This window comes from Aquarana catesbeiana, linkage group LG04 (genome assembly GCF_042186555.1).
Source record: "Aquarana catesbeiana isolate 2022-GZ linkage group LG04, ASM4218655v1, whole genome shotgun sequence".
Taxonomy (NCBI): domain Eukaryota; kingdom Metazoa; phylum Chordata; class Amphibia; order Anura; family Ranidae; genus Aquarana; species Aquarana catesbeiana.
The window spans coordinates 147,133,416-147,159,961 of NC_133327.1; the positions used below are offsets into that span (position 1 = coordinate 147,133,416).

A 26,546-nucleotide genomic window follows, 5' to 3' on the forward strand; every position below is an offset into this window, starting at 1 on the left:
CACCACGTCCATCTTTGCCTGTGGACACATTTGTTGCTGGCCCCATTACAGTGCCAAGGGAACGTCTGCCTCTCCTTGTTGTCCTCCCAGACATTATTGGGAGGGAGCTGGCAGGGCTTATAAGCAAATGTAAAGAAGAAGTTGAAATCTGTACGTAGATGCACTTTAATCAACGTAAAGAGGTGTTTGGTGCACTTTAATTTGAGTACTCACACTACAGACACACTTCACAGATGCCCTATAATATAACTGCAATATAAATGTACAGTGACACATAGAACTATATGACGTTAAACTGGCAGTAACACACACAGAACTATATGGCGTTAAACTGGCAGTAATGCACACAGAACTATATGGTGTTAAACTGGCAGTAACGCACACAAAACTTTATGGTGTTAAACTGGCAGTAATGCACACAGAACTATATGGCGTTAAACTGACAGTAACGCACAAAGAAGTAAAGGGCGTTTAACTGGCAGTAACGCACACAGAACTATATGGCATTAAACTGTCAGGAACACACACAAAACTATATGGCATTAAACCAGCAGTAACGCGCACAAATCTATATAGTGTTAAACTGGCAGTAACGCACACAGAACTGTATGGCGTTAAACTAGCAGTAATGCACACAAAACTATATGGCGTTAAACCAGCAGTAATGCGCACAAAACTATATGGTGTTAAACTGGCAGTAACGCACACAGAAGTAAATGGTGTTAAACTGGCAGTAACGCACAAAATGATATGGCGTTAAACTGGCAGTAACGCACACAGAACTATATGGCATTCAACTGGCAGTAACGCACACAGAACTATATGGCGTTAAACTGCCAGTAACGCACAAAACTATATGGCGTTAAACTGGCAGTAACGCACACAGAACTATATGACATTAAACTGGCAGTAACGCACAAAACTATATGGCGTTAAACTGGCAGTAATGCACACAGAACTATATGGCGTTAAACTGGCAATAACGCACAAAACTATATGGTGTTAAACTGGCAGAAACACACACAGAACTATATGGCGTTAAACTGGCAGTAACGCACACAGAACTATATGGCGTTAAACTGGCAGTAGCGCACAAAACTATATGGCGTTAAAATGGCAGTAACGCACACAGAACTATATGACGTTAAACTGGCAGTAACGCACACAGAACTATATGGCGTTAAACTGGCAGTAACGCACACAGAACTATATGGCGTTAAACTAGCAGTAACGCAAGCAAACAGACGGTTTTCAACCGTCACTACACTGACGCTATCTGAACTGTCCCTACTCTTGCCCAAGTACCAGCTGTATGCCATATACCCAGTACCTCTTTACTTATTTAAATAAATCAGACCAGACATACTTCTTGGGTTTAAATGGCCATAGCAGCCCTTTTATTATAATAACCAACCATGAAAATAACTTTTTTACATAATATAACCGTTAATAAACAGAAAAACATACCCTAACCTCTCAGACTGAATGTAACTGCCTGTTTCTATGTCTTAGGATTTTTGGAGGCACCCTTGACTGACCAACTTGCTGTATCTGGTACCACCTTGCCTTTTCACGGCCCCCATCCACAATTTACACCGCCTCGGGGACAATTGTTTGGCAACTTCTCCAGCCGATACAGCCAACTGCCCCAACACATATTACTTCCGCCCTTATTAGGACAGGATCACCCATACCAGAGATGGGCCCAACCCATCGTTCACCAAAGAACGTAACCATCCCCGCCTTCCAAAACCCTACGACCTCTGCCACAGACGCCCAGCGTGAAACCTTATGCCTGGGTGGCCCACCACACCCGAATGGCCCGCTGGATACTTTCCTGCAGACCCAAAACCCAAAGGTCAATCCCCACCGCATTCAAATGAACCCCGTCCCCTCTCAGGAACAGCCAATGGTCCTTTTCCAAGTCCAAGTGGCGAATAACAAAGCCACCAATACGGACAAAAAAACGTTGCCACTTCTTTGTTAACTTTGGTTCTACCTTTGTTAACCCGCTCCACCAACATTGCCAAACGCCAGGAAGACCTGCCCACCATGTCGGACCACACAACAATAGTGTTAGGGAACAGGGACCGCAAGCGCAAGAAATCAAATTTGATATCCCTGCACAATTTTTGTGAGGCGTGAAGCCCCAGGTTATTGCCCCCCCACATGCAACAGGAGCATGTCTGGGGGCCTGTCAAGCAGAGAATAGTGATGTACCTCTGGTAAGACCCTGGACCATAACATCCCCGGGACCCTGATCCATGTGATCCTGACCTGTCCCCAGGGAAAACCCAACTGTCAACCCTCAGGCCTAACCGCAGCCCCTTTAGCCTCCCAAAAAACATAGGAATGGCCAAGGATCCACACCAACCATAAAAACCAACACTAACCTTTTTTTGTTTAAACACACACAGACAACATTGACCAACGCCACTGAAACTGACGGACTACCACCACACACATAGAACACACACAAACATAGACAGATAACCATGTCAACCCCGCCCTGAGTTAGACACAGGCCGGCACCCCACCAAAGAAGGACCCAAACCATTACTGCAACATATGGGGCTGCACATATAACCTGAAGCTCTGCGACTCCCAGTGCCCAATCTTCCATACCAACCAGTCCTCCAAGCCCCAGCGAGCTGCCTCAGTGGCCGCTCCGATCCAAAACACTCCAAGTGGCCGGGCACACCGAATTCTGAAGTAGCCCAGCTACCATTCAAAGGCGAAGTCCCACAAGTGGTCCGGGCAAGGCATCCTAATGCTACTCCGCTTCCGGTGCCAACATATGGAATCTGTCCCACTGCAAGCGAGACAATGCATCAGCCACATTGTTGTTCACACCCAGCACATGCACCGCACAAACGTAACAATTCAGACACAAACATTGAAGCACCGGGTGTCTAAGAAGAAGTGGAGAAGAAGCAGAAACTTTGTTAATGGCCTGCACCACCCCCAAATTGTCGCAATGAAAGCGAACCCTCTTGTTCCTGAATTCCTGTCGCCTAATCTCTATAGCCAGTACTATTGGAAACAATTCCAATAGAACCAGGTTGCCCAGCAAATCTGCCTCACGCCACAAATCCGGCCATCTACCTGCACTCCACAAAATGCCCTTATCCCATCGCACCTGCCGCATCTATAAACAGCTCCAAATCCCAGCCGAAAACCATCGCCTCCATCCACAAGGACCGCCCATTGTACTGCTCCAGGAACAGCTGCCACACCCGTAAATTGGCCTTGTGGGCTACATAATGGTGCGGAGACCTGATACTCGCTGTAGCCAACCTCCTGCAAAAAATCCACCCCATGGGCATGATTCGACACGTGAAATTCAGCTTGCCCAGCAGCGACTGCAGGGAATGCAACTGAATCTTTTTGCTGCCGAGGGCAACGGACACAACCGACCGCAGGTCCTCCACTTTAACAAGTGGGAGGTGGCAATCCATCACCTCTGTGTTAATCACAATACCCAGAAATTTCAATGCGGTGACCGGCCCCCCTGTCTTCTCAGCCACCAACGGCACTCCGAAAAACTCAAATACATGTTGCAGGGTGGCCAACAGAGTATGACACACCCGGCTACCCGAAGGGTCGATCACCAAAAAGTCATCCAGGTAGTGGATTATGGACAGCAAGCCCGACACGCCCCTCACCACCTATTCCAAAAATGAACTAAAAGCCTTGAACAAGGAACAGGAAACATCCCATAGGCAAGCAGAGATCCACAAAATATTGACCTTCTCAGACGCAGCCCAACATGCAAAAACTGCGAGGATGAACCGGAAGAAGGCGAAAAGCTGACTCGATGTCAGTCTTAGCCAACAGAGCCCCTTTTCCAAACTTACGAATCCATGCAACCGCCTTATCAAATGATGCATAAGAGACGGCACAAAATTCATGGTCATTGGCATCATTGACCGAATCGCCTTTAGGATGAGAAAGATGGTGTATCAGCCGAAAGGAATTGGGTTCCTTCTTAGGAACCACTCCCAGCGGCCAGACAACCAGATCATCCAGGGGAGGTGAAGAGAAAGGACCTGCCATCCTCCCCAAGGCCATCTCTTTAGACAGTTTTGCCGACACCACCGAAGGGTGGAGCTGTGCAAATTGTAAGTTAGTGGGGACTGGAGGAATGCTGGACAATGCGCAAGGTATCAAGAAACCCTCAGGAAAAACCCAAGAAAAGAAGACGGGCCGCCGCCCGGTCGGGATACCTACTTAAGAAGGGAGACAACTTTTACACCTTCACCGGAGTCCTCCCTCTTGCCAGCCTCACCGGACTTACCTTTGCCATGTTTGAAGCACTTTGTGAGTGGATGGGAACCTCCGCAGGCAGAGCATTTATGACGGAAACTACAGGATCCCCCGAATCTGCAGGTCCCCTCGTTGAATTGCCAACAGAAACCTTTGCGCTTTCCGGTCGATGGTGATGAGGTTGCTGAACCACCACCAGCCCCCCTTGAAAGGGAGCGTTAGGGGCCGCGTCTGAGTCATGAGTTTCATCCACAGACTGATATCTTTGTGGTCTCACCTCAAAGAGGGGCCTGAGCGCCTTCCGCTGCCTGAACTGTTCATCGTATCTTAACCAGGCCACACCTCTGTATACCCGCTGGGCCTCGCTAATAGAATCCAAATATCAAAAAAGCGCTGAGCACTGCTCAGGGGGACTTTTTACTATAACACTGGCCAGAATATTAAAAGCCTGATGCCAATTACCAAACGTCCTGGGAATAAGCCTATAAGCTGTCTTATCTCCCCCTATTTACTTTCATCCGGCTTAACCTTATCTAGATTGAATTTCTCCAGGGGTAAAAGGGAGAATATCTCCACATACTCACCTTTCCAGATCCGATTTCTATCACTTCATGCTTCAAATGAGCACCTAGTGGTCCCTCGAAGCACACGTAGACTTCACACTTTGCAGAATCTCCCAAACGTACTCCATCTGCATCCCCCGTCGCCTTCTTGTCCTCCCCTGCCACCTTATCTTGTGCAGGCAGCAGCGCCTCCATGGGAGTAGTCGCCTCAGTGTGCTGCCCATTCCCTGACGGAGAGGAATTAGATGCCCGAGCCCCGAAATCCTGGCCCGACTGTGTTACGGGAGCCCTCATAGACGTCCATGCGGTCACTGGGGAAGCCAATCCTGACAAACCCCCACCCGAATCACAACGAGCCAGCACCTCACTAAACCCAGCCATGAACACCTACAGTATGGTGTTTATGCAACCCCCTGCGGCTGCCGCCACCACCTGCTGAGCTAACCCCTGTAGCTGGAACCCCCCCTAGAGACTGATCATAAGATTAGGGCACACGACAGCAGACAAACAGTTAACAGAGGAACACAGAGCTGATTTACCAGGCTACCCTGCGACATCAGTCAGCACAGCCGCAGATCCATATCCTTGTAGCGCAGCTTCTGAACCTTGTAGAGGGTCATCCCTGGCATCCACCTCTCCATCCTCCGAGGCGGTCAGCTCCCTTTCCGATCTGTCTTCCTCCATAGAGAGCCCGCGGCCTCGGGTTCTCTGTTCCGTTACCCGGCGCTCGGTGATGACATCACTGGGGGGCGCTGCTCCATTCACCCGATCACTCCTCCTCCCCGCTGCGCTCTCAGCCTGGAAGGCCTGGCAGAAGCAGTGCGCCAGTCCTGATCAGGTGTAGACATGCCGGCGTCCCCTCCAGCAGTACCACGGCTTCTCCCGTTGGCAGCCCCGGTCACCCCAGGCACCTGGCCGGCACTGGTGGATCTCGCTCTCCCTCGCCGGGTCGTTCCAGCGGCGGGCAGGACAACCGCCATGATGGTCGCATGGTCCCGATGAGCAACAGAGGGGGCTTGGGAGCAGGTTGATGACCTACGCTTCCCCCCCGGGGTTCGACTATGATGAGGATTCTTCCCAGCCCCACCAGCCAACAGAGCAGGCATTCTCTTGGTGGTGGAGGCTAAAGGGTCCAAGATTGGACTCTCAGCACGGCGACAACCCCTCAGGGTCAATTCAGGGTCAATCTGATGGGGCACTCGATGCAGGGAGGAGCCAGGAGCGCCTCTGAGGGATCCCAGAAGAGGAGGATTGGGGCCACTCTGTGCAAAACCAACTGCACAGAGGAGGTAAGTATGACATGTTTGTTTTGTTTTTTAAATAAAAAAGGAACCTTTAGATATCCTTTAAGTAGTAGGTGTGCATGGATGTTTTTTAGAAAATAAGAATATTGTTTCTTGTCACTTTAACCTCCCTGGCGGTATGATTATTTCAGATTTTTAATGCTCAAAGCGGTACAATTCTTTTGCATGGAAATTTGGCGTTTTATATTGTAGGCCTGTAATTCTTAGGAATAACACACTTAAATCTGTCCAAACAAGAGTCTAGTAGACATCCCGGTTACAATAAAGTTTGAAACACGAAATAATAAATTATAATATAATAGATAACTATAATTATAACAAATAATAATATAATAATAATAAAAATTATTCAAATTCAATTAATCAAATCAAAAACACTGAAATTTGCTCAGTTGCAGAATTGTTGCTGTCATTACTTTCAGTGTTTGATGACGGATTTCCCCACAAATCACTATCGCTCAATTCTGCAAGTGATTCTAATTTATTATCGCTGTTTTCTAGCTGGTCTAAAAACGCTTTTGATGTAAAGGGACGGTTTTGGTTGCTATGGACAATCTTCACTTTCCAGGCAGAAATAACAGTATATATAATATAAAATTGCATGCAGGGCACGGGACAAAGCACTAGGGACAAAGGGGATGTGAAATTATACAGTGTACTGTATATACTATATTTGTTTCACTTTTTGAATTTGGCGCCATCCCTGTGCGTCGCAACGCTCACAGGGAACGAAGCCTGGCTCTGTGATACATCGAGCGGAGACACAGCCGCCGCACACTGCGGGGAGACATCGTAGGATCACTGTACCTGGATCCTGCGATGTGATCCGAGTGTGGCTCGGGGTTACCGCTTTTGGTACTGGAAATCCACCCCGAGCCACACTCTGGAATACTGTCAGGGAGGTTAAAGCAACCCTGTTGCTTTACTGACAGAGCCCATTAAACCTGTTACCTGCAAAGAAAAAAAGTGAATATATTTTATCTATTGCTATCTGCACTGCTGAACACTGCTGCATTGTAGAGAAATCTTTGCCTGATGTCTTCTTCAGAAACCAACACTTGCAGGACTGTCAGTCTCATGGTCTGCCACAGTGATCAGTGTTTCCTTTTTCCTCTATGTCACTACAGGACACATAAGAGATGTGGAGGCCAGCCGTAGAAGCCACAGAGCATAGTGGAGGATCAGACATCTGACACATCCATAAGTGTGTCTGAAGCAGATGATTATTCCACCAGTGTAGCTGTTTAAAAGAAAGATAAGATTGGCAGTGTGGGCGATTGGTAGGTAAATATTATTTTCAATCGTACATTAACACTATTAATACAGTTTTGGGTGATTGTCCTCACAGACAGTCACACATCCATTTAAAGCCAACCTTCAGTGAAAACTTATTTTATTCTGAATAGAGCCAGGAAGGCTTAAAGCTTAAGGCTCCATTCACACTTGTACGACTCCAAAATAGTTTGACTTTGGAATGCAACTTTTGTGCCATTTTGATGCAATTTCAACGCAAGTTTGATGCAACTTTGACGTAACTTTGGATGGGTATGACTTGAATGCGACTTTGGCTTTGGCCCATGGAAAATGAAAAATTGTTGCATGTTTAACATTCAGGTACAACTTTCATGCAACTTTTGAGGGTTAACATTGAGGTCTATGGCCATCACGTTGCATGAAAGTTGAACAAAAGTAGTGTTTAAACTACTTTGAAGTCCCTGTAACTTTAAGTCACACATATATGAATGGGTATTATAGGAAAACATGGGGTTCAACAACTTGTCATTCGACTCTGATGTCCAAAGTTGGATGACAAGTCGTGCAAGTGTGAATGGATACTAAAGCTTCTGTCAAGTCTTTCTTGCTGTCTTTGTCTTTATTGAAGAGATTTCATCTTGTTTACCATCAGAACAGGAAGTGATGGAAAATCTTTCTAATAGTGATACATACAAAATCTTGTCCCAGTTATGGCCACGCACCTTCATCTTATGTATAGGGGGCACAGGAAGTGCAGGAAATCTTCCTAATGAGGGTCAAAGACAGAAATAAAAAAAACTGTCAGATATTTTAACTCTTCCCTACTCGATCCAAAAACAAAAAAAACGTCTGTAGTTATGCTTGAAATTAACTGAAAAAATGCCAGAATTTCCCTTTACCAGTTCAGCATTGTACACGGTATACAAGAAACATAATTATAAATCAGATTGATTTTTTATTTTTAATACATTTTATTAAGAATCTCGATAAGCTTGCCCTTTGATATTACCTAATATTAGAAATAATCCATGATAAAAGGAGAAAAGATGTTAAATTTACAAAATTGATACAAGTGTGGGCCTATGTCAGTGGGCTTTTGTTTCCACCATAACTGCTTTACTCTCCGTACATAAAGTCGGAATGCAAAAGCAGCTTCAAGCTGGTCAGAAGAGTTTAAAGTGTATCTAAACCCAAGACCAAAAATGTAATATATTGCAGCTTACTAGTCATTGGTGTGTTGGATACATTCCTTTTTCCAAGCTTCTTTTGTTTTATTTTCACCTGGTAATTCTGCAGATAACACACTTTTGGTCCATGAGCCGTTATGTCACATCTCCACATCTCTATCTATCTATCTATCTATCTATCTATCTATCTATCTATCTATCTATCTATCTATCTATCTATCTATCTATCTATCTATCTATCTATCTATCTATCTATCTATCTATCTATCTATCTATCTATCCTCGGCTGCTCAACTGATATAGACTACAAACATGTCCGTGTCTCTTCATCTCCTTTACATTGGGTTAAGGGCAATTGATAGTTTACAGAAGATAGCTAGTAAGTAGGGATGAGCCGAACACCCACCGTTAAAGTCTACGGGACTCGAACGTGAGAAATCAAAAGTGAGAATTTTAAAGGCAAATATGCAAAGTATTGTCCTAAAAAGGGTTTGGGGACCCGGGTCCTGCCCCAGGGGACATATATCAATGCAAAAAACAGTTTTAAAAACTGACGTTTTTTCGGGAGCAGTGATTTTAATGATGCTTAAAGTGAAAAAATAAAAGTGACAAATTTCTTTAAATATCTACCTGGGGGTGTCTATAGTATGCCTGTAAAATTGGCGTGTGTTTGTGTTTAATGACATTTCTAAAGGAATAAAAGTCATGTAAAACTGCTTGCGGCTGTAATGTAATGTCGGGTCCCAGCAATATGGATGAAAATTATTGAGAAAAACGGCATGGGTAACCCCCAAGCCCATTACCAGGCCCTTTGGGTCTTGTATGGATATTAACCACTTGACGACCGCCTCACGCCGACGTACGTCGGCAAGGTGGCACGGACAGGCAAAATCACGCACATATACGTGATTTGCCTTCCGCGGGTGGGGGGTCCGATCGGACCCCCCCCCCGGTGCCCGAGGCGGTCGTTTTTTGTCCCACGGCGATCGGAGGTGAGGGGGAGGCCATCCGTTCGTGGCCCCCCCCTCGCGATCGCCGCCGGCCAATCGAATCATTCCTTTGCTGCTGTATGCTAAACAGCAGCAAAGGAAATGATGTCATCTCTCCTCGGCTCGGTAATTTCCGTTCCGGCCCGAGGAGAGAAGACAGGTATGTGAGTGCACCAACACTACACAACACAGTAGAACATGCCAGGCACACAAAACACCCCGATCCCCCCCCCGATCGCCCCCCGATCCCCCCCCAATCACCCCCCCCCTGTCACAAACTGACACCAGCAGTTTTTTTTTTTTCTGATTACTGCATTGGTGTCAGTTTGTGACAGATACAGTGTTGGGACAGTTAGTATTAGCCCCCTGTAGGTCTAGGATACCCCCCTAACCCCCCCTAATAAAGTTTTAACCCCTTGATCACCCCCTGTCACCAGTGTCGCTAAGCGATCATTTTTCTGATCGCTGTATTAGTGTCGCTGGTGACGCTAGTTAGGGACCTAAATATTTAGGTTCGCCGTCAGCGTTTTATAGCGTCAGGGACCCCCATATACTACCGAATAAATGTTTTAACCCCTTGATGGCCCCCTAGTTAACCCTTTCACCACTGATCACCGTATAACTGTTACGGGTGACGCTGGTTAGTTTGTTTATTTTTTATAGTGTCAGGGCACCCGCCGTTTATTACCGATTAAAGGTTTAGCCCCCTGATCGCCCGGCGGTGATATGCGTCGCCCCAGGCAGCGTCAGATTAGCGCCAGTACCGCTAACACCCACGCACGCAGCATACGCCTCCCTTAGTGGTATAGTATCTGAACGGATCAATATCTGATCCGATCAGATCTATACTAGCGTCCCCAGCAGTTTAGGGTTCCCAAAAACGCAGTGTTAGCGGGATCAGCCCAGATACCTGCTAGCACCTGCGTTTTGCCCCTCCGCCCAGCCCACCCAAGTGCAGTATCGATCGATCACTGTCACTTACAAAACACTAAACGCATAACTGCAGCGTTCGCAGAGTCAGGCCTGATCCCTGCGATCGCTAACAGTTTTTTTGGTAGCATTTTGGTGAACTGGCAAGCACCAGCCCCAGGCAGCGTCAGGTTAGCACCAGTAGCGCTAACACCCACGCACGCACCGTACAGCTCCCTTAGTGGTATAGTATCTGAACGGATCAATATCTGGTCTGATCAGATCTATACTAGCGTCCCCAGCAGTTTAGGGTTCCCAAAAACGCAGTGTTAGCGGGATCAGCCCAGATACCTGCTAGCACCTGCGTTTTGCCCCTCCGCCCGGCCCAGCCCAGCCCACCTAAGTGCAGTATCGATCGATCACTGACACTTACAAAACACTAAATGCATAACTGCAGCGTTCGCAGAGTCAGGCCTGATCCCTGCGATCGCTAACAGTTTTTTTGGTAGTATTTTGGTGAACTGGCAAGCACCAGCCCCAAGCAGCGTCAGATTAGCGCCAGTACCGCTAACACCCACGCACGCACGCAGCATACGCCTCCCTTAGTGGTATAGTATCTGAACGGATCAATATCTGATCCGATCAGATCTATACTAGCGTCCCCAGCAGTTTAGGGTTCCCAAAAACGCAGTGTTAGCGGGATCAGCCCAGATACCTGCTAGCACCTGCATTTTGCCCCTCCGCCCGGCCCAGTCCACCCAAGTGCAGTATCGATCGATCACTGTCACTTACAAAACACTTAACGCATAACTGCAGCGTTCGCAGAGTCAGGCCTGATCCCTGCGATCGCTAACAGTTTTTTTTGTAGCTTTTTATTGAACTGGCAAGCGCCAGCGGCCTAGCACACCCTGGTCGTAGTCAAACCAGCACTGCAGTAACACTTGGTGACGTGGCGAGTCCCATAAGTGCAGTTCAAGCTGGTGAGGTGGCAAGCACAAGTAGTGTCCCGCTGCCACCAAGAAGACAAACACAGGCCCGTCGTGCCCATAATGCCCTTCCTGCTGCATTCGCCAATCCTAATTGGGAACCCACCGCTTCTGCAGCGCCCGTACTTCCCCCATTCACATCCCCAACCAAATGCAGTCGGCTGCATGAGAGGCATTTTCTTTATGTCCTCCCGAGTACCCCTACCCAACGAACCCCCCCAAAAAAGATGTCGTGTCTGCAGCAAGCGCGGATATAGGCGTGACACCCGCTATTATTGTCCCTCCTGTTCTGACAATCCTGGTCTTTGCATTGGTGAATGTTTTGAACGCTACCATTCATTAGTTGAGTATTAGCGTAGGGTACAGCATTGCACAGACTAGGCACACTTTCACAGGGTCTTCCAAGATGCCATCGCATTTTGAGAGACCCGAACCTGGAACCGGTTACCGTTATAAAAGTTAGTTACAAAAAAAGTGTAAAAAAAAAAAAATATATATAAAATAAAAAAAAATAGTTGTCGTTTCATTGTTCTCTCTCTCTCTATTCTCTCTCTCTATTGTTCTGCTCTTTTTTACTGTATTCTATTCTGCAATGTTTTATTGTTATTATGTTTTATCATGTTTACTTTTCAGGTATGCAATTTTTTATACTTTACCGTTTACTGTGCTTTATTGTTAACCATTTTTTTGTCTTCAGGTACGCCATTCACGACTTTGAATGGTTATACCAGAATGATGCCTGCAGGTTTAGGTATCATCTTGGTATCATTCTTTTCAGCCAGCGGTCGGCTTTCATGTAAAAGCAATCCTAGTGGCTAATTAGCCTCTAGACTGCTTTTACAAGCCGTGGGAGGGAATGCCCCCCCCCCCACCGTCTTCCGTGTTTTTCTCTGGCTCTCCTGTCTCAACAGGGAACCTGAGAATGCAGCCGGTGATTCAGCCAGCTGACCATAGAGCTGATCAGAGACCAGAGTGGCTCCAAACATCTCTATGGCCTAAGAAACCGGAAGCTACGAGCATTTTATGACTTAGATTTCGCCGGATGTAAATAGCGCCATTGGGAAATTGGGGAAGCATTTTATCACACCGATCTTGGTGTCGTCAGATGCTTTGAGGGCAGAGGAGAGATCTAGGGTCTAATAGACCCCAATTTTTTCAAAAAAGAGTACCTGTCACTACCTATTGCTATCATAGGGGATATTTACATTCCCCGAGATAACAATAAAAATGATTAAAAAAAAAAAAAATGAAAGGAACAGTTTAAAAATAAGATAAAAAAGCAAAAAAATAATAAAGAAAAAAAAAAAAAAAAAAAGCACCCCTGTCGCCCCCTGCTCTCGCGCTAAGGCGAACGCAAGCGGCGGTCAAACGTAAACAGCAATTGCACCATGCATGTGAGGTATCGCCACGAAGGTCAGATCGAGGGCAGTAATTTTTGCAGTAGACCTCCTCTGTAAATCTAAAGTGGTAACCTGTAAAGGCTTTTAAAGGCTTTTAAAAATGTATTTAGTTTGTTGCCACTGCACGTTTGTGCGCAATTTTAAAGCATGTCATGTTTGGTATCCATGTACTCGGCCTAAGATCATCTTTTTTATTTCATCAAACATTTGGGCAATATAGTGTGTTTTAGTGCATTAAAATTTAAAAAAGTGTGTTTTTTTCCCCAAAAAAATCGCTGCGCAAATACTGTGTGAAAAAAAAAAATGAAACACCCACCATTTTAATCTGTAGGGCATTTGCTTTAAAAAAATATATAATGTTTGGGGGTTCAAAGAAATTTTTTTGCAAAAAAAAATAACTTTTTCATGTAAACAATGAGTGTCAGAAAGGGCTTTGTCTTCAAGTGGTTAGAAGAGTGAGTGATGTGTGACATAAGCTTCTAAATGTTGTGCATAAAATGCCAGGACAGTTCAAAACCCCCCAAATGACCCCATTTTGGAAAGTAGACACCCCAAGCTATTTGCTGAGAGGCATGTCGAGTCTATGGAATATTTTATATTGCGACACAAGTTGCGGGAAAGACAAATTTTTTTTTTTTTTTTTGCACAAAGTTGTCACTAAATGATATATTGCTCAAACATGCCATGGGAATATGTGAAATTACACCCCAAAATACATTCTGCTGCTTCTCCTGAGTACGGGGATACCACATGTGTGAGACTTTTTGGGAGCCTAGCCGCGTACGGGACCCCCCGAAAACCAAGCACCGCCTTCAGGCTTTCTAAGGGCGTGAATTTTTGATTTCACTCTTCACTGCCTATCACAGTTTCGGAGGCCATGGAAAGCCCAGGTGGCACAAAACCCCCCCAAATGACCCCATTTTGGAAAGTAGACACCCAAAGCTATTTGCTGAGAGGTATAGTGAGTATTTTGCAGACCTCACTTTTTGTCACAAAGTTTTGAAAATTGAAAAAAAAAAAAAAAAAATGTTTTTTCTTGTCTTTCTTCATTTTCAAAAACAAATGAGAGCTGCAAAATACTCACCATGCCTCTCAGCAAATAGCTTGGGGTGTCTACTTTCCAAAATGGGGTCATTTGGGGGGGTTTTGTGCCACCTGGGCATTCCATGGCCTCCGAAACTGTGATAGGCAGTGAAGAGTGAGATCAAAAATTTACACCCTTAGAAATCCTGAAGGCGGTGCTTGGTTTTCGGGGCCCCGTACGCGGCTAAGCTCCCAAAAAGTCCCACACATGTAGTATCCCTATACTCAGGAGAAGCAGCTAAATGTATTTTGGGGTGCAATTCCACATAGGCCCATGGCCTGTGTGAGCAATATATCATTTAGTGACAACTTTTTGTAAATATTTTTTTTTTTTTTTTTTGTCATTATTCAATCACTTGGGACAAAAAAAATAAATATTCAATGGGTTCAACATGCCTCTCAGCAATTTCCTTGGGGTGTCTACTTTCCAAAATGGGGTCATTTGGGGGGGTTTTGTACTGCCCTGCCATTTTAGCACCTCAAGAAATGACATAGGCAGTCATAAACTAAAAGCTGTGTAAATTACAGAAAATGTACCCTAGTTTGTAGACGCTATAACTTTTGCGCAAACCAATAAATATACGCTTATTGACATTTTTTTTACCAAAGACATGTGGCCGAATACATTTTGGCCTAAATGTATGACTAAAATTTAGTTTATTGGATTTTTTTTTATAACAAAAAGTAGAAAATATCATTTTTTTTCAAAATTTTCGGTCTTTTTCCGTTTATAGCGCAAAAAATAAAAACTGCAGAGGTGATCAAATACCATCAAAAGAAAGCTCTATTTGTGGGAAGAAAAGGACGCAAATTTTGTTTGGGTACAGCATTGCATGACCGCGCAATTAGCAGTTAAAGCGACGCAGTGCCAAATTGGAAAAAGACCTCTGGTCCTTAGGCAGCATAATGGTCCGGGGCTCAAGTGGTTAAGGGGAACCCCGCACCCAAATTAAAAAAAGCCGTGGAGCCCCCAGGCCTATATACTCTGAACATCAGTATACAGGTGGTCCCAAGAAAGACAGGAACTGTAGGTTTGAATCTGTTTGTAATTTGGAACAGGTACATTTTGTAAGTGTAGCTCCAGCCAAAAAATCTATTTTTAAGCTTTTTGGAAAACATAGGGTAGGGTTATCACCCCTGTAAAATTTGTTTTGTTGTCTGTGCCCCTATTCAGAAGATTTCACCTCACTTTCTGTCCCAATGACAATTGGATTTTGAAAATTTGGGTTTTTTAGGGAAACAAGGATTGGTGATAAAGCATCAGTGGAGGAGATACCTTTTTTCCATATTAACTTTTACAGGAGAGAATTTCCATTCCTAGGGGTAGATTTCCTCGCACTTCTTGTTGTCTCCCTCCGTTTGTAAGTAGGAGTCGTTTGTAAGTTGGATGTTTGAAAGTAGGGGCCTGCTCTATATATTCTGCAGAAATTTGGGCCTTAGGTGTTGGTGGTACCAGAACACTGTAAGCCCTCACAGTTACTCTTGGTGGGCGCTGGAACGGGCCCTGCTGTGAAATATTATATCAAGAATTGTAATTACATGCCCCTGTTGAACAGGGTCAGAAAAATTGGGCCATTGGTGGGGGTGTGATGGTGTTGCCACAACACTGTAAGCCCTCACAATTACTCTTGGTGGGCACAGGAACAGGCCCTGCTGTGAAATATTAGGTCAAAAATTGTAATTACATGCCCCTGTTGAACAGGGGCAGAAAAATTGGGCCTTAGGCACTGGTGGTGGTGCCACAACACTGAAACCCCTCACAGATACTCTAGTTGAGCGCAGGAACAAGCCCTGCTGCAAAATATTACAATAAAAATTGTAATTACATGCCCCTGTTGAACAGGGCAGAAAAATTGGGCCTTAGGCATTGGTGGTGGTGCCACAACACTGCAACCCCTCACAGATACTCTAGTTGAGCGCAGGAACAAGCCCTGCTGCAAAATATTACAGCAAAAATTGTAATTACACGCCCCTGTTAAACAGGGGCAGAAAAATTGGGCTTTAGGCACTGGTGGTGGTGCCCAGAACCAAAAATGTTCTTACAAGCTATCAACATGAACATTGAGGAGGAATAGGATAGTCACTCAGCATAACAGGATAGTCACTCAGTATCAGCATAGGCAGTCTTCAAGGGATCTCACATTCATAAAAAAATTAGTCGGTTACATCAGCATCAGGTGCTTGGTAGCTGGTGATCCAAGGCTGATTCATTTTTATGAAGGTGAGCCGATCAAACGAGTCGGGGGACAGGCGCACTCTGTGATCGATTACGAAGCCTCCAGCAGCACTGAATGTGCGTTCCAAAAGAACGCGGGATGCAGGACAGGCCAGTAGCTCAATTGCATACTGTGCAAGCTCTGGTCAGTGATCCATCCTCAAGACCCAGTAACCCAGAGGATTTTCGGTTGGAAAGGTCTCCAAGTCTGATCTTGCACCTAGGTATTCCTGCACCATGTAAATCAGACGCTGGCAATGGTTGCTGGAACCGATCAGACCTTGCGGCTGCGGACTAAAAAATTGTCTGAACGCATCTGTCAGATGGCCACCTTCTCCACCGCTCCTTCTGTGACTGACCGAAGCCTCAGCAACACGTTGTCCAGGACCAGGAATTTGTAACCTCCAGGCTCTGGAAACGCGTTGCACAAACCTTTCTGCAAGGCCTCCCGAAGATGTTTCATCCTCTGCTCCCTCTGCGACAGCTGGATAAGTTCCGCAACCTTACCCTTGTAACGTGGATCAAGGAAGGTTGCCAGCCAGTACTGATCCCTCTCCTTGATACCAGGAATCCGAGGGTCCTTTCGCAGGCTTTGCAAGATCAGGGAGGCCATGCAGCGTAGGTTTGCTGAGACATTCGGTCCGGATTCCTCTGGGTCACTAAGGACAACCTGATCCGCAGCCACCTCCTCCCAGCCATGTACAAATCCATGGGTTTCTGGGGACTGTAAACGATCCCTTGAAGACTGTTGCTGATGCTGAGTGCTAGGCTCCACCTCCATGCTGACACAATCCTCCTCCTCCTACTTTTCCTGTGTGATCGGCGGGCCCGGAGGAACACTGTCTGGATAAAGGGGGCCTTGAGAGGTAAGGAAGTCCTCCTCTTACTCCCTCTGTTCTGCTTCAAGTGCCCTGTCCATTATTCCATGCAGTATGTGCTCCAACAGGTAGACAAGAGGGACAGTTTACTGATGCATGCACTGTCACTGCTCACCATCCTCGTGGCCTCCTCAAATGGTGACAGGACAGTGCATGCATCCTTGATCATAAGCCACTGGCATAGTGAAAAAAAGCCAAGCTCCGTTGACCCTGTCCTGGTGCCATAGTCGCACAGGTACTCATTGATGGCCTTCTGCTGCGTGTGCAGCCGCTGCAGCATGGCCAACATTGAGTTCCATCTGGTGGGCATGTCACAGATTAGGCGGTTCTTGGGCAGGTTGTATTCCTTTTTGAGATCAGACAGCCAAGCACTGGCATTATATGACTGGCGGAAATGCAAACAGACTTTCCTGGCCTGCCTCAGGAGATCCTGTAAGCTCGGGTACCTGCACAAGAACCAATGCACCGCCAAATTAAGGACGTGAGCCAAACAGGGAACATGGGTGAAGTGTCCCTGTCGGAGGGTGAAGAGGAGGTTGGTGCCATTGTTGCAAACCACCATTCCTGCCTGAAGATGGCGTGGCGTCAACCACCTCTGAGCCTGCCCCTTCAGAGCTGACAGAATCTCTGCCCCAGTGTGGCTCCTGTCCCCTAAGCACACCAGCACAAGCACCGCATGGCATCTTTTTTCCTGAGTGCTTGCGTAGCTCCTTGAACACCTACGGAGCACCGCTGGTTCTGAGGACAAATCTATAGAGGAAGAGGCCATGGAGGAAGAAGAAGAGGAGGGGGTGGATGAGAGAGGTTTGTCAGAATCACCACTAGTAGCATTTCGGAGGCGTGGTGGCGGAACTAGCTCCAACAATACTGCACCCTGTCCTGCATCCTTCCAAGCTGCCAGAAGGGTCACCCAATGCGCCTGAAAGATAGGCAACGTCCCTGTCCATGCCTGCTGGACCATGAGTCAGCGGTAATATGCACCTTACCGCTGACCGCCCTGTCCAGCAAGGCCAAGACATTGCCTTCCACATGCCAGTAGAGAGCCGGAATTGCCTTCCGTGAAAAAAAGTGGCGTTTGGGAACCTGCCACTGAGGTACCGCACATTCCACAAATTCACGAAAGGGGGCAGAGTCTACCAGCTGAAAAGGCAGCAGTTGGAGCACTAGCAATATAGCCAAGCTAGCATTCAGCCGCTGGGCATGTGGATGGCTGGGACCGAATTTCTTTTGCCGGTTTTGCAACTGGGGTAGGGAAATTTGCCTGCTACAATCGGACATTGGTGTAGCGATAGCAGATTGCCCGCAAGTACTTGGCACACCTAATTCTACACCTTCATTCCTCTCAGTGCAGGTTTCTGAGAGAACTGAAGGTAAAGTGGGGTTGGAGATCCCAGCTGATGAGGAGCAAGGAGGAGTCTGCCTTGTTCTTTGGTGTGGGCCTTTTAAGTACGCTTGCCAATGGACTGCATGGGAGTTTGACATATGTCTAGTCAAGCATGTGGTGCCCAAGCTCCTGCTGTTTTGGCCACGCTTGATATGCTTCAGACATATGTTGAAAACAGCAACGGTGCGATCTGCTGCACATGTCTCAAAAAAGGCCCACACCAAAGAACTTTTGGAAAAACATGCAGAGCTCTGCGGTGTGATGCAGTCGGTTGGCTGCCCTTAAGCTGGCCCCTGGAGGGTATCCTGCCTTGTTGGAGATGTGCCTCCTCCTCCTCCTCTCTCCTATCAGGCACCCACGTAGAGTCAGTGACCTCATCATCCCCTTCCTCCTCGTCACTTGAGCAAACCTGGCAGTATGCTGCAGCTGGGGGAACATGACTTGCCAGTTTGTTGTCCTTCTTGGGCACCCCCTCTCTCTGGGCTCACGTTACTGCCTTCCTCAATCTGGGTACCATCATCAGAGCCTTCAAAACGCTGTGCATCCTCCTGCAGCATGTACCCAGCACTGTGGTCTAACAGTTCGGGGGACTCCTCAGGGCATGATGGTGGGGCTAGGGAAGGAGTGACTGATGACATTGAGCCGATGGAAGAGGCCGCTTTGGCAGCTGCATTGGCAGCCAAAGTACTCTGAGCCTGGGTGACAAAGGATGAGGAGGATGAGGACGGCTTGGTCATCCACTCTACCAACTCTTCTGCATGTTGTGGCTCAACTCGGCCAGCTGCCGAAAAAAAGGACAAGCGTGCCCCACGGCCACGTGCTGAGGATGCACAGTGTCCACGACCAGCAATGTTGGCTGTAGACACAGAGCCTGCTTGCCCTCTTTTAGTGGCCTGTGAGCATCTGCCGAAATTGTTGGCACCCCACATTTTTCCAGAGAATCAAGTATTTCTCACAGAAAAGTATTGCAGTAACACGTTTTGCTATACACATGTTTATTCCCTTTGTGTGTATTGGAACAAAACAAAAAAAGGGAGGAAAAAAAAATTGGACATAATTTGGGCACCTTTTCAAAATTGTGGATACATAAGATTGTTTCAAGCATGTGATGCTCCTTTAAAGTCACTTGGGGCAAGTAACATGGTGTGGGCAATATAAAAATCACACCTGAAAGCAGATAAAAAGGAGAGAAGTTCACTTAGTCTTTGCATTGTGTGTCTGTGTGTGCCACACTAAGCATGGACAACAGAAAGAGGAGAAGAGAACTGTCTGAGCACTTGAGAACCAAAATTGTGGAAAAATATCAACGATCTCAAGTCCATCTCCAGAGATCTAGATTTGCCTTTGTCCACAGTGCGCAACATTATCAAGAAGTTTGCAACCCATGGCACTGTAGCTAATCTCTCTGGGCGTGGACGGAAGAGAAAAATTGATGAAAGGTTGCAAGGCAGGATAGTCCGCATGGTGGATAAGCAGCCCCCAACAAGTTCCAAAGAAATTCAAGCTGTCCTGCAGGCTCAGGGAGCATCAGTGTCAGTGCAAACTATCCGTCGACATTGAAATGAAACGCTATGGCAGGAGACCCAGGAGGACCCCTCTGCTGACACAGAGACATAAAAAAGCAAGACTACAGTTTGCCAAAATGTATATGAGTAAGCCAAAATCCTTCTAGGAAAACATCTTGTGGACAGATGAGACCAAGATAGAGCTTTTTGGTAAAGCACATCATTCTACTTTTTACCGAAAACGGAATGAGGCCTACAAAGAAAAGAACCCGGCGGCACAGTGGTGCAGTGGTTAGCACTCTCACCTAGCAGTAAAAAAAAAAAAAAAAAAGGGTTGCTGGTTCAAATCCCAACCACGACACTACCTGCCTGGAGTTTGCATGTTCTCCCTGTGCCTGCGTGGGTTTCCTCCGGGTACTCCGGTTTCCTCCCACACTCCAAAGACATGCTGGTAGGTTAATTGGCTTCTGTCCAAAATTGGCCCTAGTATATGAATGGGGACCTTGGATTGAGGGTAGGGATTGATGTGAGTGTGCGATGTTCAGGGTTAGGGACAAGGGTCAGGGTTGTAGACCCACACTCACTCAGGTTGAACTGGATGGACTGGTGTCTTTATTCAACCTTACTAACTATGTAACTATGTAACTATGTAACTATGTAACCCAGTACCTACAGTAAAATATGGTGGAGGTTCAATGATGTTTTGGGTTGTTTTGCTGCCTCTGGCACTGGGTGCCTTGATTGTGTGCAAGGCATCATGAAATCTGAGGATTACCAAAGGATTTTGGGTCGCACTGTAGAGCCCAGTGTCAGAAAGCTGGGTTTGCATCCGAGATCTTAACCACTTCCCGACCAGAGCACGCCGATATACATCGGCAGAATGGCACGGCTGGGCAAATGGGCGTACAGGTAAGTCGTCCGGGAGCTCCGTGAGTCGGATCGCGGGTCCCGCGGACTCAATCGCCGCGGGGATACCCGCGATCGCCTCACGGAGAGGATGAACGAGGAGATGCTGATGTAAACAGCATCTCCCCGTTCTGCCTAGTGACAGTGTCACTAATCTCTGCTCCCTATCATTGGGAGCAGAGATTAGTGACGTGTCACACACAGCCCATCCCCCCTACAGTTAGAACACATCCCTAGTACTGACTTAACCACTCCCCGCCCCCTAGTGGTTAACCCCTTCACTGCCAGTGTCATTTACACAGGAATCAGTGCATTTTTATAGCACTAATTGCTGTATAAATGACAATAGTCCCAAAAATGTGTCAAAAATGTCCGATGTGTCTGCCATAATGTCACAGTCACAATAAAAATCGCTGATTGCCGCCATTACTAGTAAAAAAAAAATATTCATAAAAATGCCATAAAACTATCCCCTATTTTGTAAACACTATAACTTTTGCGCTAACCAATTAATAAACGCTTATTGCGATTTTTTTACCAAAAATATGTAGAAGAATGCGTATCGGCCTAAACTGAGGGAAAAAAATGTTTTTTTAATTATTTTTTGGGGAAATTTATTTATAAAAGTAAAAAATAATGCGTTTTTTTCAAAATTGTCGCTATTTTTTTGTTTATAGCGCAAAAAATAAAAACCGCAGAGGTGATCAAATACCACCAAAGGAAAGCTCTATTTGTGGCAAAAAAAGAACGTCAATTTTGTTTGGGAGCCACGTCGCACGACCGCGCAATTGTCAGTTAAAGCGATGCAGTGCTGAATTGCAAAAAACGCACTAGTCAGGAAGGGGGTAAATTCTACCGGGGCTGAAGTGGTTAAAGTGGCCAGCAATGAGTCCAGATCTAAATCTCATTGAACACCTGTGGAGAGATCTTAAAATTGCTGTTGGGAAAAGGCACCCTTCTAATAAGAGAGACCTGGAGCAGTTTGCAAAGGAAGAGTGGTCCAAAATTCCGGGTGAGAGGTGTAAGAAGCTTATTGATGGTTACAGGAAGCGACTGATTTCAGTTATTTTTTCCAAAGGGTGTGCAACCAAATATTAAGTTAAGGGTGCCAAGAATTTTGACCAGCCCATTTTTGGAGTTTTGTGTGACATTATGTCCAATTTGCTTTTTTTCCTCCTTTTTTTGTTTTGTTCTAATACACAGAAGGGGAATAAACATGTGTATAGCAAAACATGTGTTACTGCAATACTTTTCTGTGAGAAATACTTGATTTTCTGGAAAAATTTCTGGGGTGCCAACAATTTCGGCCATGACTGTATTTGAATAGGTACACCAGGAATAGCCTGCAGTGAGATGTAGCTGCACAAAGCTGGGATGTATATATATATACTAACTGAATGAACTGCCTGCCTGTAGTATATTAGGAAGAGAACAACAGGAACGGTCTGCAGCGAGATCTAGCTGCACAGGATACAGTACTAAGTATACTGCAGCTAACTGAATTAACTGCCTGCCTGTAGTATATTAGGAAGGGAACAACAGGAACGGTCTGCAGCAAGATCTAGCTGCACAGGATACAGTACTGAATGTACTGCAGCTAACTGAATGAACTGCCTGCCTGTAGTATATTAGGAAGAGAACAACAGGAACGGTCTGCAGTGAGATCTAGCTGCACAGGATACAGTACTGAATATACTGCAGCTAACTTAATGAACTGCCTGCCTGTAGTATATTAGGAAGGGAACAGTAGGAACGGTCTGCAGCGAGATCTAGCTGCACAGGATAGAGTACTGAATATACTGCAGCTAACTGAATGAACTGCCTGCACCCTGCCTTTGGCCAATTATGGTTCTGTTTGCTTACGGCGCTGTGATTGGCCAAAGCATGCGGGTCATAGTGCATGCTTGGCCAGTCATCAGTCAGCAAACCACTGCGATGACGCAGTGCATTATGGGCTGTGACACACCGCTCGAATTTGGCGCGAACGGCCCATAATGTTCGATCTTCATTGAACAATCGAACCTGCCGATGTTCGAGTCAAACTCATGTTCGATTTGAACTCGGAGCTCATCACTACTAGTAAGGAAGATATTCATCGGTGCAGCTTACAGGAAGTGACAAGGACACTGAATTTCTGGCAGGATCAACAGGTATTTTCTCTGTTTGCAAAAAATTTTCTCAGTTTGAGAAAAATTAAAACAAATACATCCACCATATTAAAGGACTGTAAGCTGCAATATGTTGCATTTTTATCATTTATCTGATGGTCAAATGCACCTGTCAGTTAACTGTAAATGATCTTACAAGTGTTGTAAACACATTTCGCAGGAGATTAGAAAAAGTATGGTTAGGATGAGTCCAGGGCAACCAAAGGTGGCTCACTAAACTGTAATTGACAAATTAGCAGCCCATGAAATAAGAATGTAATTTCAAGAAGTCATCTGGTTCCCCTCTTCTTGTACTGGGTCAGTTGTACCCTATTTCCTTTTACTCTATGGAGAACTGATGGAGACGTAGAGGAAAATGCTGTATTGTGACTCAAATCGAAGTATTTAACCTTATATGGTTAAGCAATGCTTAGTGACGGGAATCTACTGACTAATCCTTTGACAGCTAGGATACAATAAAGTTTCTGCCATTATTTTATAACTGAAGAAATAAGAGAGAAAAGCAAACAATGGACACTGATGTTAAAGTAATTCTATTCCTAATGCTGTGACCTAAGGCTCCAGTATTTTACATGTACATAATTTAAATATGCATCATTTACAGTTTTGATAAATTGTTTTATAACACGCTGAATCACACTAACCAATTGAAGCCAAAATTGCGTAGTCATAAAAAATGAATAGCACATGTACAGATATTGCTTTAAAGAGGTAGAAATGTTCCCACGTGTCCTGTATCTGTTTATGTAGAAATTCTTTTTTTTGTGGTGGAGCTCTCTTCACTCCACAACTTAAAGCAGAATTCCATTCTGTATTTGAAGTTTGGCCCCGAATGTTTTTTTTAAAGCATTTTACCCTTTTCGGGTCACTAAAAAGCTCCCTTCCTCAGTACCTCGCCGCAGCGAAGTACGTACTTTCCAGTCACCCATTGGCTCCTGGGATACATGTCATCAATCCCAGGAATCAAAGTACCTGCAGTACACTTTGTTCGCACTGCGCAGGCACGAGATCGGGAGGTGCAGGCTGAATAGCTATCTACACCATTTCCCGGAAGAAACTCTGAGTGGGCTTCAGATGCCCATACTAAGGATAGAAGTTCACTGGATCCGGAGGGTTCAGTGAGTAAAAAAAAACAATTAAAAAAAGAAAAAGTCTTCATATGCAGCATATGCCGATTTAGATTGCATAAGCTGCAACTATCGCAGGGGTGATTAAAAAAAAAAAAAAGGCCGGAGCTCCGCTTTAAGCTGGCCATACAGCAGTCGAATTTTGTTTGCAAAATTTCATTTTTGAAACATTCCTTTTATTTTCTAATGGTCAGTGGGATCAAATTGGTGCTTGTTTTTGACCATAATGCCGAAAAAATTCTAAGGAGCCAGATGGAAATTTTTTCTCAAATGAACAAATTTCTAACTGTGAATGTGGTTTTCATTTATAAAAAAACACACATACTGGATTTCCATTCAAATAGTAGGTCTGGGTGAATTTCTAAGGGCTTTTTGAATGAAGTTAGTTGACTCAACGATGGAATGATTTTTCTATGAGCATTTGAACTTTGAACTAAAAATCTAACCATGCATGGCCAGCTTTACAGATTTAAACTGGGATTTCAGGGAAAGTCCACTGAACTAAAATAGACTTCTGAGGCAGTAATCTGAAATGTTACATCTTGTTATGGGTTACTGAGCATTGCTTGATTTTAGTAATGCAGTAGAGGCCTGAGCTACTAAAGATTATGTGTGTATTGCCCCGTACACACGGTCGGACTTTGTTCGGACATTCCGACAACAAAATCCTAGGATTTTTTCCGACGGATGTTGGCTCAAACTTGTTTTGCCTACACACGGTCGCACAAAGTTGTCGGAATTTCCGATCGACAACCACGCGGTCACGTACACCACGTACAACGAGACTAGAAAAGGCCAGTTCAGAACCAAGCGCGGCACCCTTTGGGCTCCTTTTGCTAATCTCGTGTTAATAAAAGTTTGGTGAGAGACGATTCGCGCTTTTTCAGACTCGTGGCTTTCAGATCGTTTTCTGCCGTTCAGTTTGTGCTTGTGGGTTTGTATCTGCTCTTCAGTGCGTGCAGTCAGTTCGTATCAGAGTTTTCTGTGTGATCTTGCCTGCTCGTTGCTGTTTTTCAGGTCGCTCTTCACAGGCCTTGCTGTTCTTCAGTGCGTTCTGTTACTTCGTTCTGAGCAGCCGACCGTTTTCTAGCCATGTTTCGTATGCGTACTCCTCGTAGAGTTCGTGCTGTGCGGGGGCTTGGTGTTGGGGTCCTGACCTTGACACAAGTCCAGTCCATGAACAGGGTGGGGAGGAGTTCATGGACCAAGAATTGGTTGCTTCAGCGTGACCAGTTCTCTCATATGCCTTTGCTCCGTGAGATCCGTGAGAATAATCCTGATGATTTCAGGAACTTTCTCAGGATGACGGACCCCGTATTTCACCGTTTGTTGGCTTCGCTGACCCCTTATATCAGCAGTCAGGATACCTGCATGAGGCAAGCCATCACTCCGGAGCAGAGGTTGGTCGCTACCTTGCGGTATTTGGCCACAGGGAGAAGTCTGCAGGACCTCAAGTTCTCGACAGGCATCTCCCCCCAGGCTCTTCTTTGTGGACATTTACTGCTTGTGTTTGTTTTAGCTGACCCAGACAGAAATGTGTGGAGTGCAGAAAATGTCGTGATTGTGTAACCTTATACAAAGCACTGTTGGCTGTTATTTACTAAATGCAAAGACACTTTTCACTACAAGTGCACTTGCAACTGCACTGAAACTGCACTTGTAGTGCAAAGTGGATTTGCCCTTAGGAAATTACCCCCATTTTCTCATAAAACAACAATTACATCACCCCAAAAGTGTTGTAGCGTTGAGACAATAATCCACACATTCTTGATGAGCAATCTTTTTAATACCTGCACAATCACATGTGCATTTACCAAAGGTTTTTCTGACAAACCAACATGTTTGTTGTATAACAATTTTTGTGGTGTCATTATCCAAAATCAAAATGTGCATTTTATAGAAAACAGGCCTGTGTAAAACCCACAAGAAAGACACAAATCTTGATCTTACAAAGTTCACATTTGGTAGAACTTGAAGGCAATATCAGACATGAGTATTTAGGAACTGTGTTTGATATTGCGTTCAGATGGGGGGAAATCACCCCTGGAAAAGCCAAATTTGGAAGATGCACACAAATTTCACAATGTCAACATGTGCTATCTGTCATCACGGGGGATCAAGGGACGTGTTTTGGGGGAGAAAGCCCTTCCTCACAGCTACTTTATAATTGAGGAAGGGGTTGCACCCCCAAAACGCGTCCATTGATCTCCCGTGATGGCAGATAGCACATGTTGACACATTGTGTGCATCCTCCAAATTTGGCTTTGGAAAAAATCACAAAAACATTTTGTACATTGTAGCAGACAAAAGAAGAAAGTGATTTGGAGGGGTTTTAAACTCGCCCCAAAACATCAATGATGTTTTTATATTTTGGAATAACATCATTGATATTTTGCTTGATGTTTTCCAATTGTAAATTACA

At 45.4% G+C, this 26,546-nt stretch overlaps 1 protein-coding gene across 1 annotated transcript in view; it reads left to right on the plus strand.

The window, feature by feature from the left end:
* The window catches only part of GPR35 (G protein-coupled receptor 35), a 156,878-nt gene that overhangs the window by 42,392 nt on the left and 87,940 nt on the right, over nucleotides 1-26,546 (plus strand). The window contains exon 3 of the mRNA XM_073625846.1: nucleotides 7,261-7,413. The gene's annotated coding sequence lies outside the window, so the exon portion shown is untranslated. The remainder of the gene's footprint in view (nucleotides 1-7,260; nucleotides 7,414-26,546) is intronic.